Source organism: Bombus terrestris, chromosome 9, assembly GCF_910591885.1.
Source record: "Bombus terrestris chromosome 9, iyBomTerr1.2, whole genome shotgun sequence".
Taxonomy (NCBI): Eukaryota; Metazoa; Arthropoda; class Insecta; order Hymenoptera; family Apidae; genus Bombus; species Bombus terrestris.
Window position 1 is genome coordinate 18,680,882 of NC_063277.1, and position 24,706 is coordinate 18,705,587.

The 24,706-nt window shown below is 39.8% G+C and overlaps 1 protein-coding gene across 12 annotated transcripts in view; it reads right to left on the reverse strand.

The window, feature by feature from the left end:
- Positions 1-17,042, reverse strand: part of LOC100651044 (DNA N6-methyl adenine demethylase) — a 383,971-nt gene extending 366,929 nt beyond the window's left edge. For 10 of the 12 annotated variants that reach the window (XM_048408469.1, XM_012312331.3, XM_048408473.1 and 7 more), the window contains exon 1: positions 16,121-17,040. The gene's annotated coding sequence lies outside the window, so the exon portion shown is untranslated. Of the gene's footprint in view, positions 1-16,120 lie in introns of all 12 variants that reach the window. The other 2 variants (XM_048408475.1, XM_012312330.3) reach the window with 2 other exon arrangements.
- Between the last annotated feature and the right edge of the window lie 7,664 nt (positions 17,043-24,706).

The following is a 24,706-nucleotide window of genomic DNA, read 5'->3' on the forward strand; positions in this document are numbered from 1 at the left end:
AAATACCGTTCTATAGTAACTTTAAGCGAAGCTTCAAATTCGCTAAATTATTGTTTCGCGATAATTTTAAACGATGAAACAAGGAAACTACTAAAACTCGTATAACGTTATTCATACAGCGTAACGAACAAACGGGAACTCTCTCTTTGTTCTTATTTCGCTGCTTCTCTTTTGCTTTCATATATATATATATATATATTTTTTTTTTTTTTCAGCTTTACGATAATAATTGTCCGGTCTTTAGTGCCGAATCGACGAACTAGTGAAAAGATTCTTTATGAAAAGTAAAGTAAAACGAAACAAATTTATTGTAACAGAAGATAGGGACATTCGTTCGAAACTTCTTTTTTATCAAGACTTCTGCTATCGTTCGATAATCGAACTTTATCGTTTCGAAAGATACTCGATAACGTCCAAGCAACTTGTACTTCGTGGAACTTTGATATTCGGTACAAATATCCCAGTGTATTGCACGAGTAGCTTTCCCTTTTCACACAGCTAATTCAATCTAAAAGATTACTTGAAAATTAACCTTTTAATTAAATCTCTTGGTTAAAACATGCACTGGAATATGGCAAACAGACTTGTAATTTACGATAGAAATAAGAAATAATAATTTATACGTATTTGAAAATAAACTGTCGAAACATTCTGTTTCGTATCGATAGAGATAGAAATTGGTGCAATTTCCCACATTGCGTCATAATCTGAGGTATGTGAGAATTGGAGGGTTAACAGATACGACCTTTCGATCCATTGATTTAATCGTAGCGATCAACGAATACGGAACAGTCGATTATTAAAATATAATAAAACAACTTTATGAATGAACTGTTACAGCCGGTATTGCGAACAAAGATAAGAGCAGTGGAATATCAAGAGTATCAACCACGTATTGGCATGGTATACCACGTATCTCTGCCTCGTGACTAGTTTTTCGCGTACTCTCGAAAGACTTCGTTCGGCTCTCTCGGTCGAATCGATATACGTGCACGAATGCGGCTTCGAGCTTCGTCCACTTCTTTCACGTGACTACCGCAGAAAAAGAGGGACGACCAAATCAATATCTCACACAGACTTTTCGTGATCGTCGACGTCGACGTCGACGTCGACGTCGTCGGGGACGCCGCACAGCGCATTCGACTCATCCTACCATCGTAGGACGTCCTTGACGTCTGCATCGAATTCGTGAATCGATCTACCGAATACCTAATTGTCCCTTTGTATGACAGTCTAACGGAGTTCGAAACCTTACACCCACTAAACAACAACCAGCTTCGTCCAACTACGAACAGGGATCGCGACAAATTAGATACTGCTTCGTGATTAACTGGGAATTTACGGTATCATCCGTGTTCCAAATCATTAATATTCTTAGTTTAATTAGAATTCGTGTTTAAGTCCAGGAATGAGGAATAACCTGAATTGTGTGAAATGTAAATTTGTATAAAAACACCTACGCGTAATTACATTTATTCGATCAATTTGAAATCATCTAAAATGGAATGATAAATTGGCGAGACTGTAAAAAATCTGACTATTCTCCGATTTCGATGATTTTTGGATATGTCGTAGAAAATCGATATTTTCGACAACTTTCTCTTATACGTATAAGGCCTGCAGTTTCGCTTAGTTTCCAAGATGTTCACGAAATACTACCGATACTAGCCATTGAATTCTGCCCCTAGCCGTACGTCTGTGGTACCGCTGTCATTGATTATCGGCTCTTACGAGGCATCCGAATAAAATAACGCCTAATCCAAACCTAATTCTTATCCTTTGTTTACAGTTTATATAGGTTTCAGACAGATATCCTAAAAATCATCGTCGTCAGGGGACAGTCAGCCTTTCTACGGTCGATAAATTTTCTATCGTTGTAGCATATTCTTTCATTTCTTTTTTGTTCCTTCTTTTTCACACTCCCATAAAAATCCATATCAAAGTAGAATATAAGATATCTGATTCACTTGCAAACGAGATGCGTCAATCGAATGTCAGCCTTCAACGTGCCTTTAAAAACGTCGAGAATATCGTTGAATGGTTTGATCGTTGATCGAACCTCGTAAAGTCTCTTCATCTCGATATCCATAAAGAACCAACGCAAATAAACAAGGTAATACTCGTTAATCGCATCCCACGAACGACTGCACCCCTTTGATGCAGATCACGCGAGAGTTTGACGTTTCACCTTCGAGGCGCATCCACTTTGCACCTACAGTTTCATGTCTATTTTATAATGCCTCTACTAGAATTGAACACGGCTTGCTACGGGATTCCGTTCGACTGTAAACGTCCGCTGATCCGGATAACCATGCTAGTACCACGGTTGTTGACGTCGCGTCGTCTAACGGAGAGCGAGAGCGAGAACAAAAATAAAGGGAGGTGAATAGGCCAGGGGACGAAGAGGAACGAGAGAAATTGCGGACGGGAGAAAAATAATTTTTAACCTTTCCGATCGACTGCTCCTGATTAACCAGACTGAAACGGGCGAACAACGCCGTCACACGCGGTAGGTCACTCGAAACTGTTCGTGCGAATTTGTTCCACGATTTTTCCTTCGCTCGGCCTCGATTAACCCTCTGACCGACCCAATCTATGTCTGAACCAAGATTTTAGAATTATAAAATTTAGAAATAAAATACAATGAAAAAGAGTGACGTTATAAATGACAAAATCTTTTTTTTGAGAAAGCTCTGGGTAACGTTAAATTCTACTGGGAAAAATCTGGAATAAACATTTTGACTGTTATCGTTTACAAGTATTGGATTTTTGATATCCCAATCATCGATATGTCCAGGGCAGGAAAAAAAAAAGAAACGAAAGGAAGAGGATAAAAAGAGAGGAATTGGAATTAACGGAATGAAACAATGAAAACGACCATCCCGGTCTGTACCCTCTCCGCGCAACGAGCTTAAGAGTTGTCGCTGGCTGTAACGGAATTAGAACCGATTAAATTAGCTAAAAGGATTTTGGGCATACAGCGAGGTAGACGAGGTGCACCGGTTTCAATATTGTTACAGGTGAAAACTGTTCTTTCGCTGCGTGTACACCGACACGTAGCCCGTAAAATTAACGACATCGTTAATTAGATGGATAGAGATTATGATAGCGGAGATCGTGGGACGGTACCGCCATGAAATATTTCCCATCGGGGGCGAGTTAATCGAAAACGCTTTCAGGTTAGTGAAAAACAAAAAGACGAGGCGATTCCCGATCGTACTTTAACTGGGCAAATTTAAATTATCGCGTTAGATACTTATCGTTAGCTAGTCGGGTGAAATAAATTCTTTTAGACGAGGGAATCGAGATAATTATCGCACGAGTTCTCGAAATCAAGATAAATGGCGGATTTGGCAGAAAATAAAATCCCTGATAAAACATAGGTAAATGGGCTGTTAACGCATTAACGACAACCGACTTGCGATTAAATTTTTTCTAAAATGACTAAGAGGCTAAAAAGGACGGCTATGCGTGCTAACGATACGTTATTAATATCAGTGTCTGCGAGAAATAGAGAATTTCTTCCAAGTATTTACTTTACTTCAATTTCATGATATTGCAAATCAAACTTTTAAAATTCTTATCCTTATCTTACAATTTATAAAATCGTGTCATCGATATCGTTAAACCGTGTTAAAGAATAATCGTTATAATCCGTTCGAAAGAAAAATCGATCCACTCTGTGTCGATAGATCGTTTGTAAGAAAGCCTATGCGAAGAAATCGTTTCGCCGAAGCGGAAAGCTTCAAGCAAAACGGTAGAATGAAATCGCAAAGAGAGGAATACATTTTTAGATTGTGAGAGTCGCCGAGGTGGAAGCGTTATTTCTGATACTTTCGGGGGCAGCAATATTTACGACGGTTCCCACCGCCGTCGTACGTTTGCATTCTATTGAACGCAGTATGTGCACCAGGAGGCGAGAAAAGAAAAAGAGAGGATATTAGAAAAAACGAACGAGAAACAAATTCTTTGGAAGGATCTTGAAATTCACCTAGTCAAGCAGCGAAGAGAAAGACGTCTTCCTCATTCACTGTGCGAATACGTGCATCTGTGTATGCAAGTCTAAAACCTCCGCACGAATTCCAACGCGGTCTGATGTCTTCCTGCCGACAACAAGTATTTCTTCTTGTTCGTTTTTGCATATGCATCCCCGCATTCCAGGGCATCTGGATATATGTATACGAACACGAAGACGACAGTGTCGTCTCGCGCGACGATCACGAGCTCTTCTGCATCGATGAACTTCAAGAAACTTCCAGGATATCCGCAGACATACGTTCACGGACGATTCGTCGATTCCAAGTTCGTTCATTAAAGAGATTACCAACCGTACGAAATTCTTGGTAAACGCGCTAAAAGTAATTGGCTGTGGAATTTACCGTCTATTTTACCGATACTCGCCAAAAAGCGGACGAGGCAGCTTCCACGAAAGTAAAGGACAAAATTTAATAATTTGATCTCGCATTTTGCTTTCAGAGAAGTTGTTAATTCTAGCAATTGTGAGGATAGATTTTGATATATCTTAATCGGTTGATATTGATGCCGATGTTCCGAATAACTTCATCCACTGAAATTTCATTACAAATAAAACGCATAACTGAAATTCAAACAGACGCTTTATATAGATATTTATAAAACAAATGATTTATGTAGACATCTACTTATTAGACTTATCGTATACCAAGTTAAGGTCGCCAAGAAAAGGGATAAGAAAGCAAAATGCAACCTGGAGAAGCGAGAAACCGCAGGTTGAATAGAAAACAAACACACCGAAGATAATCGATGATTGTCTAACACCTGTCAGAACAGTTCACCGTGAAATACGTGTCAACTGTGGTGAATGCGGATCGATGAAAGGATCCAGTGGTATCGGAACAAGACCTTGAGCTTTTATTGCTCCGCAGACAGAGGTTTTCCCTGCAAAGTACCTTCCCTCTATGGCCCCGCACAAAAGAACACAATTCTATAGAAGTATACCTACAACCCGACAATCTTCTTAAAAGGTTAGCAAAAGTCAAACATCACGGAAAGGTAAAAAGCGTGCTCCTCGACGGTTTTGATTTCACTAAGAAAACATTTCAGACGAGTCTATTGCGACCTCGCGACCCGTCCCTATAGGCGATCGTATTAACTTTAATCGCTAACAGATGTTAGAGTAATCTCCTGATAATTGCACAACTTGGACTCCTTCCTTTCAAATCGCTTAAGATTTTCCATAATATTTTCTACGATTAATCGAATCTTAAAAAGTCGGACCTTATTAAATTCCGGGGCTCGTTATCGCCAGATTCATTGCGTAGAACGTCTTGTATAAGGAGATACGCATTTGTTGTATATAACGTATCTATAAGAAATTGTTAACGGTATTAATACGACGGCGCGTGTATTTACTTTTTGATACTTGAAACGAGTTATTCCAGTATTTTCGTAGCAATTGTTTCTCATTTTATCTATAATTATTTTATACTCCATATCGCACCAACGCAATGTCCTATTCTGAAACTAGAAATCCACGCAAGTTCTCCAAATAACAGGTGATTTCATCCAGCAATTACCCATGATATCATCCGCATTAGACTTCAATGCACACTTTGTTCCCTGCTACCGCACATCCACCAGTATTTTTATCTCAAATTTACATTCGTTAACATCATTGTACGTATTGTACGTATTGTAGAATACTTCCGACCATAAAGAAGAGAGAAATGGAAAAACAAAGTCATCCAAAGTGTTAAACTTTTCAATGTTTTCCGAAACCTCCAAGTAAATAATCCAGTGATGTAATGAAGAAAGAAACGCGCACGCTTCTCGCTTACGATATAATCAGAAACGATCAATCGTTACGACGAAAGGAAAGTTACCGAACTAAATATAATAGCCTCGCTGGTTTGCTAAGTATTTAACGCGAAAACAACTGAAATGTTTCCTCGTGGAACTAAGCTGAACGAGCCAACTTCTACAATAAGACCGAACGCCATACTCCAAAAGCCGCCGGTATTATCAGCTGAATGGAAAACAATGGCGATATTGATCGGCGATTCGCGGGCATCGGTTCGAACCTACACCATTTCACCTATGTCTGCGTCTATGTGTGTACACTACCGTTCATAAATATCTAGACGCTTTTGGCGAATTTCTGGCGACAATACGTAAATTTAAACGATTATCGGTACTTAACGAGTCCTTATAGAGTTAGCAGACTGTATAAATTCCAATTATTATATGAATTTTTACTCATAATAAACATTATAAATTCCAGTTGAAAACTTAGTAACAACATATTACGATTAATCAGCGATAATCGATTCGTCATTTTTCCCCTGCTTGAAATAATTTGCTTCATTTTTTTAGTTAAATATGTTACCGTCTGCTCGCACCAAAGCAGTTATCGAATAGAGTCTTGAGAATTTAAGTATCTACTGCAATATATTCCCCGATGTGGTTTATATACTTAGAAAAAATTATTGAAAAAATCACTTTGGCTTCTGAGGAAAAATCTCTCGCCTTACATATACTGACAAAGGCAATCGAGCGTCCAGATACTTTTGAGCGGTAATGTACGTCGTGGGTGGCACGCACACGCGCGATCACGCTCCGTTTTACACCCACATTTTCGGAATTTAAGTGCCTATGAATTAACAAGTTACCGCACATTTCGTGAAATACCGGTAAACTCTGGAGAATTATCTCTACCCTTCGAATTTGTATTTGTCCATGAGCAAATATCGCGGTAAATTCCTTCGAAGAAAAATGCGACTGTCAGCGTGTGATTGTTCGGATATAATTCGGGAAAACTAATAAACTGTCAGTCAGATTTCCAATTTCCCAAATTTAGTAATTATTTTACTTATGGATTACCCACACCTATCTATGCGAGTCATTTCCTTTCAGTAAAAAATAAATTATGTATTTACATTCGTATGAAAATTAAAACTGACCCAAAACGAATATGTCTTTATCATCTTTTAATTCCATTATCACGTCATCTTATAAATAAATCGCAAGTTCTTCGAACGGATCGAAATGAAGCAATTTATTTATAATTTATTATCGATCTCTTATCATAATATATTTTCCCCCATTTTTTAACGAGTTATTTCAGGTTTTTTAATGTATAAAAGTAGAAAATGTGAGTAAATATATCTATTATTCTATTAACGTTTGTGCTATATGGTTTGTGATTTCTTAACTTTCCCCAATAAACTTCTGCTAAAAACATATATCTATCGATTCTAACACATGTTTTGTATTTATTTTTTTAACCCGCACAATATTTAGACAGCAACTCGCACCATCAATGACATTCAAGCTAAAGAGAATGCAGTTGAAAAATATCGAGGATAAAGATGACCAGACACTCTATACAATTTGTCAAATGTTTAAGCAAAATTGACTCGCAAGTGAGGACATTACCGATTTTCCAAGAAAATTTTCCTTTGCTAAAAATGTACTCCTCTCTGAACAAGCTCGCATTTTAATTTGTCTTCCGCGTAATTAGGCATTCGTTGCTAAAGAGAAAACCATATTTTCGTTTCCTTATAATTCCTAAAACGTGTTCCGTATCATAGACAAAAGAGATTCTCAGTAATTTCTCCCATTCTCTGATTCGATTCCGAAAGTGAATAGGGTGGATAGGATGTCGCTTTCTGTTGGAAAAAGCGGTCGGCGCATAGAAACTCGTTCCGACGGCAAATATTCGCTGCGTAATTACACGGCTATTCCTACCGAAACAGTCGAGGGGTACGGTGATTCCGTCGTCGAACTTGGTCAAAATGATACTACGATACGTTGAGACTCGTCGCGATGCGTATGCTTTCGCTAATGTACCGAGGCACCTTTCCTCACACCGAATCCATTCTTTCGATAGGTACCTGTTTCTCTTGTCGAATTGGCAGCCCACGAAACACGTTACGCTAATTTCAATTTTACTACGTGGCAGCACGGGTCACGAGATACATCGTTCCTGAGTTTTCTACTATTTTCTTAACGCGATTGCTTACTGAATTTTACGATCGACCTTGTCATTGTAATACGCTAAAGAATATGGCTGATAGATTAAATTTTTTATTTAGGTAGAGATGCGCGGACATTGTATTAGAGTTATTTATGTAATTTTATTATTTTCTTCTATGCCAGGTCTTTCACCGCTTGAAAGATGAAAGGCGATAGAAATAAAAATGAAAAAGTGGCAACAGCGAAAGGTTGAAAAACGAGAAATAATTTGCAGATGAGACAAATATTCGAGCCTATAACAAAATCGTAGAAAGAAGGGGTGAAAAAGTAGAAAAGTTAATGTACACATCTCCCAGCCCTGACCAAACTATCGTCGGTTGGGAAAATATAATTAGATAAAACATAAAACTGTCGCAATATACAAGGACGTGAAGGGGTGGTAAAAAACCGCTGGAAAGCAATTTGACGCCACAGAGTAGATGCATCGGGACGCTTTGAAGCCATAAATTCGTGCAGGATGGCGAGGGCGCGACTACGGAGAGGCAGTCGTCCAATCGGACGTCGCGCTCGGCTTGCTCGTTCATGCATTTCAACGCTTGCAAATCATTCATTCTGACTCATTGTCGAGAAGTCGGCCGCTATACGTGTACCGTCACAGCAAAATGCTCTCAACGATGAAATTCCACATGGGAACATTCTGCACAGGCGTATGCACGCGTGCGCGCAACGACCCAGCTAGGCGAGCGCGTTTCGACCCTGTGCCCTTGAATATTTATCGTTTTCTGCGAAATCAAATTCTATCGCAATGAATGTACCATCAGCCCCGGCTAGTTCGGTAGGAAAACAGAATTACGATCGGCCCGCTTTTAAATTAAAAACAACCCGACCGTTTTCCACCTCCACCCCTATGAACTCCCTTTTTTCTGCTCTGAAGCTACGTCGAAAAACATAGCATCGCTAGGGACAAAATTTATTACGAACTTGAAATATACATACATAGCTTTAGGAATACGAACCTATGGATAACTTGTTAAGGAATATTTTACTTGATTTCTCTAAAGTAACGCAAATTGAAATAATAACTTTACTAAAAATTCTACTTGAATTATACTATGAGTTTATTATTAGTATTATTAGTTTAATATTATACTTCAATTATACTTAAAGGGAAAAAAATAACTAAATTTACAACAGGGAAACAAGGGGGAAAATATATACATACATATAACTACTAGATCTTTTGGAGAAGTAAGCGAAAAAAATAGAAAAGTACACATAATACGTAATTTTGTAAGCGACAAACATCTAGCCATATAATACTACTGAATTTTTCACGCAACAGCCCAATTTTTTAAATCACGAGAGAAACAACAGCGTATAGAACTCTATGTTTCATAGCGCTTTGAAAATAAACAGGTACATACATCCCAAACGTAAAATAAAAATACATCTCCATAATATGCAATTTTTCGATTGATCTCTACACGTAACGCGAAGAGATAGGTCAGCCACGAGGAAAAGGAGGGACGCAGACCGAGATACACGTGAAGATTCGGTTGAAAAGAGAGAGAAAGGAATGTAGTAAGACTATAAGTTCGTTCAAGCGTCCGAAAAAGGGGAACGTAAGAACGCCCGTGGATTTTCGTTGATGTATCGCTCGAGGCATATGCGCGCCAGTGGTCCGGAGAGAAAGGGACACCGATAGATCGGGCTTGATGACAGGAGAGAGAGAGAGAGAGAGAAATATTTGTAGGTTACGTTGGCGGGTCAACGCCACCTATCTCTCCCTCGCGGGAGCAGGCTGTCACGGGACTAAAATTAAAACGAGGCACACCCACCCCGCCTACACATATACGCGATGCCCAGAAATGTTCAGGGACAGACACTAAAATCGACCTTAAGGCTTCGAGCTTTCTCTCCCTTTCTCTTTTTCGTCGTTAACGTTGGCAACGCGTTATATACTACATATATACAGGGTGTTCCAAAAAATTGTGGTCAGACTTCAGAGGCGTCTGATGCTCGTCAAAAGAAGGAAAAATACATTATTAAACGTGGATCTAGGTATCATTTGTTCCGAAGTTGTAAGAAAATTTCAACTATGAGCCTGTAATAGTCTAACGAACTATCGCATTGTCCGCCACGCCATTTAAAAAAATATGGCGTACAGTAAACCGGTTAATCGTTGAATAAATTGACACAATGAATCGAAGATTATCATCTATTATCGAAAGATAAGGGGAAAGCTAGTGATCTTTCCACGATACTTTTATGAGGAAACGCATCGAAACCCTTGTCGAACGGAAGTCATATTAAACGAACGATATAAAAATGTCTTATAATTGCGGAGCTAGTGATACCTGAACCCCCGCCTGCTACCGCTAATTTGCTCGTTTTGACGAGTATTACATACTTCTGAAGTTTTTGATACATCCTGCGCTTTACGTTCGTCCCTTGTCGTTGTTCCTTACCCCCTTTGTGCTTTCAGCCTCGACGACTCGCCTGTCCTTTAACGCAAAGCGATGCCATGTCTCACGAATTGCGTTGTCGTTCGCAAGTGTACTTCTTGCGCGCGCCACTACCTCTTCCTGTTCCCTCCCCATCGACTTTCTTTGATGAGTTTCTAATAAGCGCATGCAACGTTATACGCTCACAACGTATCTGCTTCTATATCCTCACTTTCACCGCGTCACACGACTACGATGATTCTTGTTATCGCGCACGTCTTTTTTTTCGTACGCTTTCAGAGTTCACATAGATGCAACTGGTGCGCGAGCATCTCTATGCATATATATATATATTGCACGAAAACGAAATTTTGTCGGACGTAGAGAGTTCGTAATCTAGATGGCCTTCCCGCGTTATCGATCGACCGGGCGTCGATAAGTTTTCCGTACCGACCGCGGAATTGTGGTGATTATGTTGTCCTAGAAGAGTCGCGCGACTACACGGAGGCAGAAATACCGTGATTAGAAGGACATATATCTTACGCCTTACGCCACGTCGTGGCGTCGCGTGTAACCGACCGGGCGATCTGTGAAACGATTTACGACTTCGTGGGCCAACTACGTATAGATCCTGCACAGCCACGACCCAACGAAAATTCGTCCACGGATGTTTTGTGGAGATTGTAAATTAACGACATTTGATATAAATGTGATTTTCTGTTTGGCACACGACCAACACGAAATGGTATAAATAGAAGTTCCTCGCCGGGGATCCCTACCGCGTTTGTAACTCTATACACAATTTCTGTGTTTTATTTTCGGGAACGGTTTTACCGTAAAAGCGTGACAAAAACGTGAAAACGTACGGAGCCGAGCGGCTCGCGGGGAACTAGAACTTCTGACACACTATTAACCAAGATAATTTCGACTCAGTTACGTCACACAATCCATAACACACCGGTTACTCTGTCTTTCTCCCTCTCTATCTTTACTTCTATGTATTTCGCTTCTTGTATCTTAGTATCGTGAATCGTGATCACGAACGATGATGTCATGGGGTAATTCCTACCGATTCTAGAAGAACTATTCACAATCATCTCCATTGGAAATTTCCTTCTAACGCTAAACTACCAAATGTATTAAAATGGTGCATCATAAATATTTTGTTTTTACGATTTGTTTGTTTTTACTAAAAAGATACAGGGCTGCACGACAACTACATTCAAATACATATATTGAAACTTGATAATTCTGATAAATGATAAAATGAAATTCATAATAGAATAGCAAATACATGATATCTATTTTTAAATCTTCCTGCAGGGAGAATTGAACAATAGTTGGAACTATCTTCACCTACGGCAAACACGATAATCAGAACGGAAGATAACAATAAAACAGATAATATCTCTGAAATATGGAATAGTAAGAGTTAGTGATACGCTTTATGCAATTCAACAATTTGTTCAGATAAGAAAATACAAATATTTTACTGTGTGTAATAAATACGTTTAACACAAGTGCATCGCTTATCAATTTATGAGTAAAAATTACCGTGCCATAATCATCAACGTGCGCAGCGAAGATAGTGGAGACGTAACGAAGATAAAATTCCTGCACTGCAAATATGTGTCGACACTGTCAACCTAACTGCCAAGGTGTATCAGAAAAAACGACTCAAAAATGTCTATCATTTATTTGTGGATATACTTGAAGCCGACTAAAAAAATGAAATTCCTTTAAGTACTACCAAAGCAATCAAATTCATAAAAATTACATAAATTGATATGTTGTATTATGTGCTTAAACTGTGTGTGTATATAACTGTAGGTGTACAACATTGGAATAAAAATATCCTAGATACATATACGATACTTGAGAATAAGGAAGAAGGAAGAAGAGTCGGAACAGAATCCAGATTTCTAGTATTGATTGCCAGTAACTCTTAAGGTAGTTCTAAATAATCAGAACGAACTCCAGTGTTTTTAGGGTACTATATGAACAACTGACACGGGTTCTAGCTCAATTTCAATTCTAGTCGAATCGTCAATCAACTGAGTTGTTTTTAACATCATTCAAGCATCTAAAACAAACTGAACTGTAAGTAGCAAATCAGAAGCACGGATATAAAGAAATGACGCGACGCGGCGCAACGATTGTTCCAGCCATAAGCGCAGAGCAGTTTGCATCCTATTACTCATCCTATTACTCTTCCTATTACATACTCGTTTCGATCTGCAACGATCCTCCGACACGCATACAGCCTACACGACAACGCCATAGGTGTGACTTCCTGCGATCGTCGTAAACAAGGACATCACGTTTTAAAAAGGGTTCGCGGCACGGAGTAGTATGTAGTAAGACTCAATAAGATAAAAGACACCGAGGTCGGAATGTTAGTGGGACACGCCCACGAAGGTACTGTAATTCGATGCGTTAGGCCACGCACACCGATACGTGTAGGATGCACTCCACACACTTACACATCAATTCGTTCGACATCCTTACGCCACGTAGAAATTTGCCTTCCATTATGTCCTATTACGGGAATATCATTTATCTATTCGCCTTGTATTCCGTTAATTAATCCTCCGATTATCGAAGGTGCAGTAGAACATCCATTTATTACCCAAAAACTTCATATCCATTTTATTGTTCGACTATCGTCGTATCATTTCCCATTATTTAGCCTATTTAGCATTTAATATGAGATTAATTTTATACGCGTTAACACCTTATGTGTAATGTCATCAAAGAGAAAATTCTACAAGCTAATGGTCACAAAATGCATAATATCGAAAGCATTTTTAATATTTTAAAATATTTGTGGCGTTACAATTGAAATATTCCAATGACTTCAAGAACAAGCAGGAAGTAATTAAAGAAAACTTAACATATATTACAAACTTGTTAGCACGTTGAATCTAGTTTCAAACAGGTTAATAAAAAAGTTGAGTTTTTCTCAAATCCAACAACTATCCCGAAGCAATCTTGTTTAAGCAATGATCTTATAATGCCGTACACTACACACAGTATAAATTTGAGACCATAATCCTCATCAGTAAACAGCTATATGTCCCATTCATTTGCACATAAAATAACGCTGCAAAAATCGTTTCGTATCGTGATTAACTTCTTTATTGAAGTATTTAAAGTGAAAGAGAGAACAATACAAACAAATATATAAGAAACAATGCACATTCTTCAGTTGGCAAATCCACCAATTCGTACAAGCGATTTTCAAGTGCATAAGCAACATGATGGAATTTATTATTATTATTGTTATTATTACTATTATGATTATTATTATTATTATTATTATTATTATTATTATTATTATTATTATTATTATGATTAAAAGGAAAAATGTTTAAGATGAAGCATTGCAAAAGCTAATAATATTGTAGTCTTAATAGAATTTTGATGTAATTATTTCTTTGAAAATAAAGGAAGATATACTATTAATTAAATTGACAGAAACTATATCTAAGAATCTAGAAACAGAATAGGACATTGATTACAGGATACGTAAGATATACAACTGATATAAATAAAACAAACGATATCTTTCTTCCCGATTTAAAGAAACTTGCACAAGATATCCAATTGCATGTTTGGTCTCAAACTTATATCCAGTAGTGCAAGTGAAACATTTGCGAAATATAATTGTCTCCTACACATTTGGAAGTAAACACACAAGTGATAAAATAACTTAGAAAAACGGTATAACACGAGCGATTTTCGAAAGTCCAGTATCTTGAAAAAGTAAGATTATATCTGAGGATAACAGGTCATATACCTGTTTCTACTGGAATGCGAGGGGGTCGAAGTGCCTCCGTGTCTTATACAACCGAAACACTTTTCAAAGTTAAACCGGTTACTCATTTACCTAAGAAAATAATCTACCTAAATTTTTAATCGCACGTAGATTATTTCATCCGTCAATTGCCACACAGCTAAATATTTATGAAATATAAATATAATTGAGCTTGATTGGTAGTCCATGCTTCTCAGAAATTCAGAATAGTTTACAGGAAGGTATATTCAAAAAATATTGTAATTCTAATAGAGAAATGATTATGTACGATTATGGCGATGAAAATGCCATGAAAAGTGGTCAAACAGCGTTTTACATATTGTTTGTGAAAAAAATTGTGATCAGAATATTTATCACAGCCACCAACTAGATACTTAGATAGATCTAAAGTAACGAGTTTCGCGAGTGCTTTTCTCACGCATCACGTTATCTTGTTTTAAAAACGTGCATGGCACAGGTGATGCATCTACATCGGTAATCAAGCTTCGAACTTATCTACGTCCACGGGAATATTTTTGTCCACGGAAGAATTATTTCACGGAATTACATCATCGAACACTTTTGTCAAAGATCGCGAACACCGGAACATTAAATTATATACATACTATTCTCGTTACGAAGGCGACAAAAATGACAAACTATGCGTTAATTTAATACTAGAACTACCGTCGACTAACGGATAAAACTCTTAAAAAGAAATCACAGCAAGAAAAGAAACCAGCTTTCGTCGATATACTTTACCGGAACATTCAAACTTCCAAAAAATGAAGCATTATAAATATATAAAATTTCTATTGCATAACTGAACTAGCATTATTAATTAAATTTTACAAGCCATAAGTGAGAAGTTGGCAAATTTGATAATGAGAGAAATTATCTTTTACAAGCACGCTTTATGAATTACAAATTAATTAATTATACCATTGAATTTGATTAAAATTGTAAAATTATAAAATAAAAGTCTACAACTTGTAACTTTTCATCAATCCATTGGTATTATGATGCAAGAAATTCTTGGTAGTTCCAGTATTAAAATAATAATAAAAAAAAACCGAATTGACATCATCGAAATATGATCAAATAAAATTTGCCGCGCTAGTAACCGTTACTTTGAATAAATAAATCTCGTACTTCGACAGCGTGAAGAAACGAGGAATTAATGACACGTGGTTAATCGGTCGACTCACATTTACGCACGTAACGCGCATTACACGGCTTCAATTCATATATTTTGCAAAATACTTATGTACAATGGAACGATTAAAACGATTGTCAATATATGATTCGTCACAGACCAAAACGTGACAGATCAAAATGCCTGTCTATCATTTCACGTTTAAAACTAAGAATTATAACACACACAAACTTGCGCGCGTTTTTTTCTGCGTCGCAATGGTAACGAAGAAAACAGCGATAACGCACGCGCGTATTTCGATAATTACTAATATACCTACAGCTCGAAGGTTATGTTTCGTATGACAACATCCGTCTCCGTATGGCGAACGAAAACCCGTGCAATATGGAGCAATGATCAAGTCAGCTGCCGATCTCAGCTTTAATTCGAATGAATCGAAACACGATAAGCAGAATGAACGCTCGGACATGAGGAACGTGTAAAATGAATTTCGTTAAGTAATCTACGTACTCTTGAATAGCATAAACAACGGAAACAGTAACATCATCGTTTCCGCAACGGCGTAAAAACGCAATTACGGAAACGATGACGTCATTGGCATGACGACGTGAACCGTAATATATGTCCAAATGCATACAGCACAGCGCCCACGCGCGGGCAATGGCGTGTACGACTTATTGCTCTATAGCTGCACGTATATACGAACATATGTATATAGATGTACGCGTACACATACATATGTATCGTAAAATAGAGAGAGCTCTGTACTACCTTGCGCCGGAACACGCGGAGGTATCAGCCGCGATCTCGCCGTGATGTCGGTCACCGTGACAGGTTAGGCGGTCGGCGAGCCTTCTCGTTGGTTCTTCTGAAGTTTACAACTTCTCACTGTGGTAACGAACAACACACCAATAGTAGATACATATATATATATAAGATATGTATATATATGTATATATATATATCTTATTTGTTAGCACTTATATCAACAATGACACGGCTTGTCCTTTGAACGTGTAACATACGATCTGCGAATTTAATAGCTTTTAAGGACGCTGCACTTGCTCTCTTCCTCACTAAAGATAGAAGAAACGGCGAAAAAGGTACTTTCCGTTTTACTACTCTCACCATACAGTTCCGGTCGATCAGCCGGATCTCGCGACACCAAAAACCACGAAAACTTGTTTTCTCACTTGAACAACGTTGGCCCGGATGATGCGTGCTTGCTGTGAACTGCTGCACTGTTCCAACTCATAATCGGCTTACTCGATCACAAAAGAATTCCGTATATTTTTTATATATTCGCTCGCGCTTTTCCCTTCAGTACGGCCGCTGCTAAGAAACCACGCGCGACTAAACGACGATTGCGAGAGCAATAACGACGACGTACTGCGTGTTCGACGATGACGACGGCAGTAGCAGCAGCGGCAACGGCGGCGGTGGCGGCGGCAATGGCGACGACGTGCAACGACGGACGACGTCGGAGGGACCGGTTGATGAAATGGGGCAAATATATGCAGCTGACGGAAGCCTCGAATGCGATTTTGTAAGAGGGTGAAAAGGTAAGGCGAGCAATGCTGGTTAGGCGACGGGATTGCGACTGCTTGCTGCTTGCTTGGCTAGCCGCTAGCGGGGGCCTGGCGCGACACCGACTGTCCGATGCCAGCGCCCCCTCTTCCCCTCCCCTTCCCCTCTACCCTGCCCCTTTCGCTCCCACCTCGTCTGTCCCACCACTCCTCTACTACTACTTGCCCGCCTTCTACCTTTCTCGCTCTTTTCCATACCACACAACACAAACCTACTTCTCCTACTTCTCTCTCTCTCTCTCTCTTTCTCTCTCCCTCCCTCCCTCTCTCTCTCTCTCCTTCTCTCCCTTCGCTTTCTCCTTCTATTTCATTCGTTATACTGTATTCCCCTCCGTCTATCTCGCTTAATCACACCTACGGTCTTGCACGATTCACACACTCGACCATCATTTCGTAGCTTCTCTTTCTCCAACATTTCGTCCCTCTCGTTCTTCGTCTAATATGCAATAGATTTATGTTTTCTTTCTTTCTCTTTCTACCATCTATCGCACAACTATGCACCCTCTCACTAATTTCAACCCCCTAAAGCTTTCTCTCTCACTGTTCCACTCCCCTTTCCGTTACCCCCTCGCTTTATCATTCTCACCCTATCTTCGTTGGATCACCCGGCTTCGTCTCGCTTGATCGTACGTACGAACTTTCGTGACACACACCGTCTCGTTCTCCTTCTCTCTCATTCTCTCTCCCTCTGTCTCGTTCGTTCCCCTTTTGTCTCTGTTTCACCATCGTTTATCTTCCTTTTCTCTCCTTTCTCCGACTACGAGGAGCCATGATCCCCTCCTCCGCATAATATGCTACCCGTCTCACCCCTCGCTGCACCCATGCGGCCGTATACCATGCCACGTCGCCGTCACCGCCACCACCGTTGCCGCTGCCGCCGCCGCTGCCGCTGCCGCCGCCGCCGCCGCCGCCGCCGCCACCGCCGCCGACGATGAGGCACCAACCGCCCCTCTCCATGGCTCAATAAGCATCGTTGGCGCGCATGCGCCGATCTAGTCCCCACCACCCACACTCTTTATTAGTTTATCTCTTTCTCTCCAACGTCGCCTGGCGACCCAGCCTGCTTACTGCTTACCCTGGTAGAGAACCGGCAACGGAGTTAGGTTAGGTTTGGTCGCTCATCGCCCACTGACTATCACGCTCGCCGCGGGTGAAAGGGGGTTAGTCGATCTCTCTTTCTTACTTTTTCTTTGCTCTCCCGTCTTTCTCTCTGTCTCTCTCTGTCTCTCTCTGTCTGTTTCTCTCTCTCTCTCTCTCTCTCTCTCTGTCTCTCCTCCTCTCGTTTGTGCCTCTAGGAAACAGAACTTCCAACGCATGTACTATACCTCAGCGTAATCTTGTTTCTCCATGCGCTCGCGCTCAAGAAAAAAAAACGGAGCAAGAGAAGGATCGACCAAAGAAAAAACAAGTAAGGGGTAGTAAGATCCGAAGGAAAATTCCTTATATTCCATAGCAATGCTCTTTGAATGTGCCACTGCGAGCAACGAGATTCTTAGATACGATAGACCTGGACCACCGCATAACATTCGCACAGATACACCAGTTGTATAAGTATCATACATATATACGCAAGAACGACATGCTGACAAAAAAATCACGATGTTGCGAGATGATTCACAGTTCACAATCGATCCTTTTCTTCGATACCGGTTCTTCCATGTAGCGATCGTACTACAGCGTCGCTTCGATAGAGATCACTTTCACACGTCACGCTTGATTTCCTATTGACGCTACGTGAAAATGCATCGAGTAACAAAGTAAGTAAGCGCATTTTCGAAACGAAAAAAGAAAAGATGAAGGAACTTCTGGCGCATACTATACACCTGCTGAATCTCATTCTCCTGGCATACAGGAAAGAAGGGGGCAAGGTGACAATGTACGAGGGAGGCAACGAGTGAGATCCGTAGAAAATTCTTTAGATCAACACCGACGGCCTCTGTATGCTACGGTTCACAGCAGGAAAAGATCCTGGTGTCTGATACAGAAGGACCGTGCATATCGTTTGCACGAATATCTCTGACAGTACATTGCACGTACACTTTACGTACACAAACTTATCATGACCCATTGTTACGATTCGTTCTTCGGTTCACTTTCATTTTATATTTTGCCTCCTCGCTCTTGTTACTGAAAAAGGAACTAACAGCTGCATAATACGAATTCTCATTTGTTTCTTAAAATGCTCACTAATTAGAAATGTTGCTATTAATAACAATATCAATACATATCGATGATATCGAGAAACTTTTTCTTCGATGTCGAAGAATTAACTTCTACGATGAGAAAAATTTCTGATATAAGAATAAAGTTTGATTAGGAAAAAGAGACTGAGTGATAAAGTATGTTACGTGTCGCTCTACTTCAGTTACTGTCATCTTAACAATATTATTGATATTTCAATAAGTATCGATCAATTATTGATAGTCGTTAATAGCATCCCTATCTACGTAGACTATTATAATCTCGATAAATAGTGGATAAAACTCGAATTTTACCTCCGGTTCGAAACTCTTTCTTCAGGGATTCTCGATACGAACGACAAGGCGGAAGCGGAAGCGCACCATTCTCGCCTCACAGACTCTGATAAGCCAAGCATTCTGCTACCTACATATAAACGTACTTTCCGTTTCCAAAATACGAAAATCCAACGCGTTGCATTTGAAACACGTTATCTTAATATCCATCGGCTCTCGATAAAAAATGACAATATGTCCTATTAGTCGTGCGTTGGATCATCAATCGTAAAACCGTTGCATTAAATGTAATTTTTGAGAACACAGTTATCTACGTTTAATTCTGTCGAAATCGTTCCGGGGCAATGCGTATCGAATATTCTCGCACCGTTGAAAAATGAATAGCCCGTTCTAGCGGCGGTAGATATATCGTAGCAAGTCAGGTATACGTACTTACGTGTACATAAAAGTTAGAAAGAGAGGAGATAGAAGAAGAAAGCGCCGAATGGAGGGTGGATTGTGGAACGCAAGACTGAAGAGTGGGGCCGGAGGCAGCCGCTGAGGTGTGATACGGAACGTCGAGGGGGTACAAGGTGATATTTCTCATGAAACTGAACCGAATAAATTTTTAACAAAAACTGCTGACTCGCTACATTACTCTAGCTTCTATTCCTTCTTTTCTGCTCTGCAACCAGTCCGCTGGCATCTTTCTCACTCTTAGTGTCCGTCGCTTCTTTTTCCTTAGAGTGACACCGCGTTGCCGAAAATACGAGGAACCCCTATTTGAAGCACCATCGCACGGTGAAATTTATCTGCATGCACGATTGTATATAACTTTCGTGAAATATTGAAAGTACGGTCGGTAAAATACCAAGAACAACGACGTTAAAGTCTCGCAAATAATTTTTCTCCCTTCTTCGTACGGTTTGTTGGAAAGGTAATTATATGCGGTACGAGCGTCGTTTGACAGTGGTAGGTGGTAGATATCCATTGCACTAGCGCGATTCGGTTTACGTTAATCTTCACGTGCTAAGCCGCTGCGCCACTTTTACAGTATTGTTTTATGAACACAGAACGGTGTAAACCTCCTCGCAATTTAGCGAAAAGATAACGAAGGAAGATTGTTAATGCAGCCACGCGTTTCCTCCGTAACAACGGTATCAACGTGACCACAAACCACGTAAACGGGATGTAAAACGGAAATGCGGTTGAGTCTATTGCGGACACAGCGTCAGCTAATTTTAGAGGAGTCAATAAAGAAGCGCAATTTCTACATATCATGAAAATTTAATTTCTTAGTGCTTGAATAATGCGGTAGTTGATATAAACATTTCTTCGATGGATATACATATTTATTGGATATATACAATCTAGATATAGCAGTCTTTTCCCTTTAATTTAGTGTACCGTTATTTTAAACGAATGTTACGTGAGAATAGCTTAGATGAATTTGGATGTGATTTCATAATTTTTCATCAGTGTTAGAGACCATAATTTTATGCTTAATATTTAACGAACCGTCTTTATGGCCCGTGTAATCATTGACAAATTGAGAAGCGAAGCATTTAACGATGCTGACCAATGGTCTTCACAACGTCCCTGAAAAACAAGTATCATTACGTAACTAATCATTGCTTTTTGAAAAGGAAGTTTCCCGCGTAGAAGCATTGTGCTCCTCGGCAAAGGCGAAGCTAATGAGCGGGGCTTTCATACAAAAAGGAAGAAATCGACCGCCAGTCGGAACCGACCAGAGTGAGAGGGGGGAGAAAAAATTTTCAACGGCGTAAAGTAGGAATAGGAGAAGTGCGATTCGATCTTCATCCTCGGAACCATTTCATTCCAGGACAAAGCCGGGGAATCTTCCGAATCGAGAAACAAGCGTAACGTTGAGCGAATGAAGAGAATGAAATAGAAGGATGGTCATAGGGGTACGAGAAAGACAGAGCGAGGAGAGGATAAAAACCCCCTCGAGGTTCGAGTCAGCATCCCACGATATCTACATCTATTTTTGGCCACGGTCAGCTGTAGTTGCACGGCATTAGCATAATGAAGACAGTTCGTCTCTTCTCGTTCTCTTGGGCAACGCGTGTCCCTCTCTTTCGCCAGTCACGCCACATGCGCGCGCGCACGCACACACCCACCCACACACACACACATACGTTCATTCTCCCTCTTTCTTCTCTATGTCTGTCTATTCACCTATCTGATCATCTGTTTCCTCTTTCCATTTAAACTGCTTGTATAAAATATTACGGTAACGACGCGAAAATTCCGAATAAAGCTCAGAAAGGAAAGACATTAAATAAGTTGAAAGAGGAAGAAAAAAACAAGACAAAAGTTTAGCGAATGACATTTTATTTTTTATCCATAACATTGGAATATAATGTAAAGGGGATATATATTGTTAAAATTTGTTGTGCGTTTTTTTACATTTTCCACCTAGCCAAAGTAATCGCACTAGTTGTATTGACAAATAAAATTGGTAAATTGTAACATTCGACGGACAAAGAATATTTGCAGGTCGAATAACGTTTGAAGAGATTTTAATTGCACGTTAATAGGTTCTTACAGTTTTGTCTCGGGTTTACGAAGAAGATCTATAGTTTGGCAGTGCGGTGAGTGTTGGCAAAGAACGCACAAGAGTAAAGGGTCGAGTAGCCCTGGAAGAAAGGGAGGAGCATAGAGAGAGAAACAGCGATGACAAAGCAAGAAGGGAACCAGTGTAAAAGGGAGAAGGACGTATTAAGGGGAAGAAAACCTGCTCCAAGACGGCGCATCGCGGCATACTAACAATACAATAAGATAACAAGCTGTGGGGAGGGCTTCTCCGTGCTAACCTGACTTTCGTGGATAACTCGACGTGCTCCTTGGCACCGTAAATACGTTCCACACACGATATTTTGCCTCCCCCCAGCCACCACACCCCCCACGAGCAGCCTAATCTTCACCAGAGAAGACGCTGGACTCATAATCTTCTCCAAGCGATAAAATTGCCTGCTATTCAACGCGCGGTCGTGCCATTTCCATCTCATGGGAGACAGACACTCGCCGTGGTAACCATAACCTTGTATGTAACGAGAGTTACCAAAGAAATTTCACGCTCCGGTATATTTCTTCCGTATCGGGTATATAAGTAATCGAATCATAGTCGTATCTGTCTAGTTTAACGACTATACGAACGATGAATATTTCGCGTCAAATGTAAATTACAATACGATGGTACACGAATAACATGAATTATTTCAGTAATGACACCGAAAGAAAAGAAACAACGTTTAGATCGAGTAAAAGATGCACGTGGTCGTAAAATTATAAAATATTAGACAGGTAGTTATACCGATTAGCGAGAACAACAGCTTTTGTTAATTCATTAACGGGTAATTTTCATTCGATCGGCCTTTCCAGCGTAGAACGACGTTCACGAGACGAAATAATACGTATTACATTAATGTCGCCGAGCACATTAATTTTAATTATTCCGCCATGCTAAAATGTTGAATGGAATTAACGACGAGCTGTCGTTTGTCTTCGTCAGCTTCGTTCGTACGACTTCATCCTTATTAAAATAGCTGCATCGTATTTTTCTCAACTTGCTTTAGTATCTCTGTTCTATTTTGTAACTCTATGATCGTGCGAATTCACGATCATAGAGTTACAGTATCATGCACCAAGATGACGACCTACGGTAAATGTTCTTGATACATCACGTGCTACAGGCTCGTACGATCATTTTAAGTATCGAAACATTAAATCATCCGACAGCATTTGCCGTGTTACGGATTATAAACGACCCAGTTGTAAGTCAATCGGGATTACGTTGGAAGTGATCGATTAATTGAAGTACATTTTGCGCGACGGCCGGTCGGCCAGGCGCATCAACGTCACTGAAATAAGCGGTCTTGGAGTATTTATTGCGAAAATCGGCAACGATGTTCACTCGTAAAATCTAAGACCAATAATTAGCGATAAAATATGCTTCACATGCTTTAAACTTAGTAATAAATTTGCGAAACTTTTGCGTATAGGTATCTCCTGCAAGTTTCAACGCACAACTATCTTTCCATTTCATAAATCATAAACAGGTACATTGCAATTAATAATACTTTGGTGAACATTTTCATAAACTAGAATTTTTTGTTGATTTTATTCGACAATTGAAAATATGTAATTGAAAATAATAGTGGATTGAGATTATTGCGATGATCAACTGTAAGATTAAAAGTTTCTCAACGGAACGAGTGACCTAATAATTCGTCTTAATACAAATCGGAGAGAATGAGGTTATCGATTGACGGTTGCCAATCATTCTCGAAGAAATTTCATTATGCCGTGCAAACACCTAAATATTTGAGTACTATATTTATAAAAAGACCGACGAACCTGAGGGAAGCCCGATGCAGACGTTGCGCCGTACAATCGTGTTTTCATTACTCTCCCTATATTTCTTTCTCTTCGCTTTCTTGACGTTATTCCGAGTAAATAACATTTACCATTGCGAACACGCCGGACTTCGAGACAAATTGATCTCGCTGCAGTCACGTACGGTCTCGTGTCGAAACAACATAAAAATGTAATTACTCCTGTCATCGGAAACGAGCGGAAGAAAACGAAGAACAAGAAGGGGTAGAAGTAAGAGTAGAAGAAGAAAAGGAAGACGGTGTTAGCTGAATTGAAAGAGGGACGTGATGTTTAGTTTGGCAATGAAGCGAGGATTCGTGGCAGAAGGAAAATTTTCAAGAAATAAATCTCGTCCTTTTACGATGTTGTCGTTGCGTCTGATATTCCTTTCGAATCAATCCTACCCGTCGGATAATGATATCTCTTATCCCTGTACGTCTAAAAATACAACGTTAGTTCGGATTAAAAAGAGATAACAAAAAATTGACTATAGCACTGTATATCTTATCCGGTACAGTTTTAACCGGTTTCCGTCAACTGATCGTATTTTTTGGATCTAATTTTGAACGATAAATGAACCACACGAGAAGGATCAAGCAGGCGGAATCGTTACGTATTAAAATATAGTACAACAGCGATAGTATGTTCACTCGGTTCGATCGCACAGTAATTTTCATCTAGCGCGTATCAAGATGACGCAAGGCAATTTGCTCCGTGTACCAAAATACTACGGTAATAACCGTCAGAAGTTTCTCTTAATATCCATCGATTTGGCATTCTTCTATAAATGGTGGGTAATACCGAGGACGAGGACCGAGACCGATTCTAAGAAACCGGGCTCGTAATCAAGGGGCGGGGGGTTGTCGGTAGTTTAGCTTCACGATTAGTCAGCCCTTGCTTACACACCCTGTGTGTCTCTT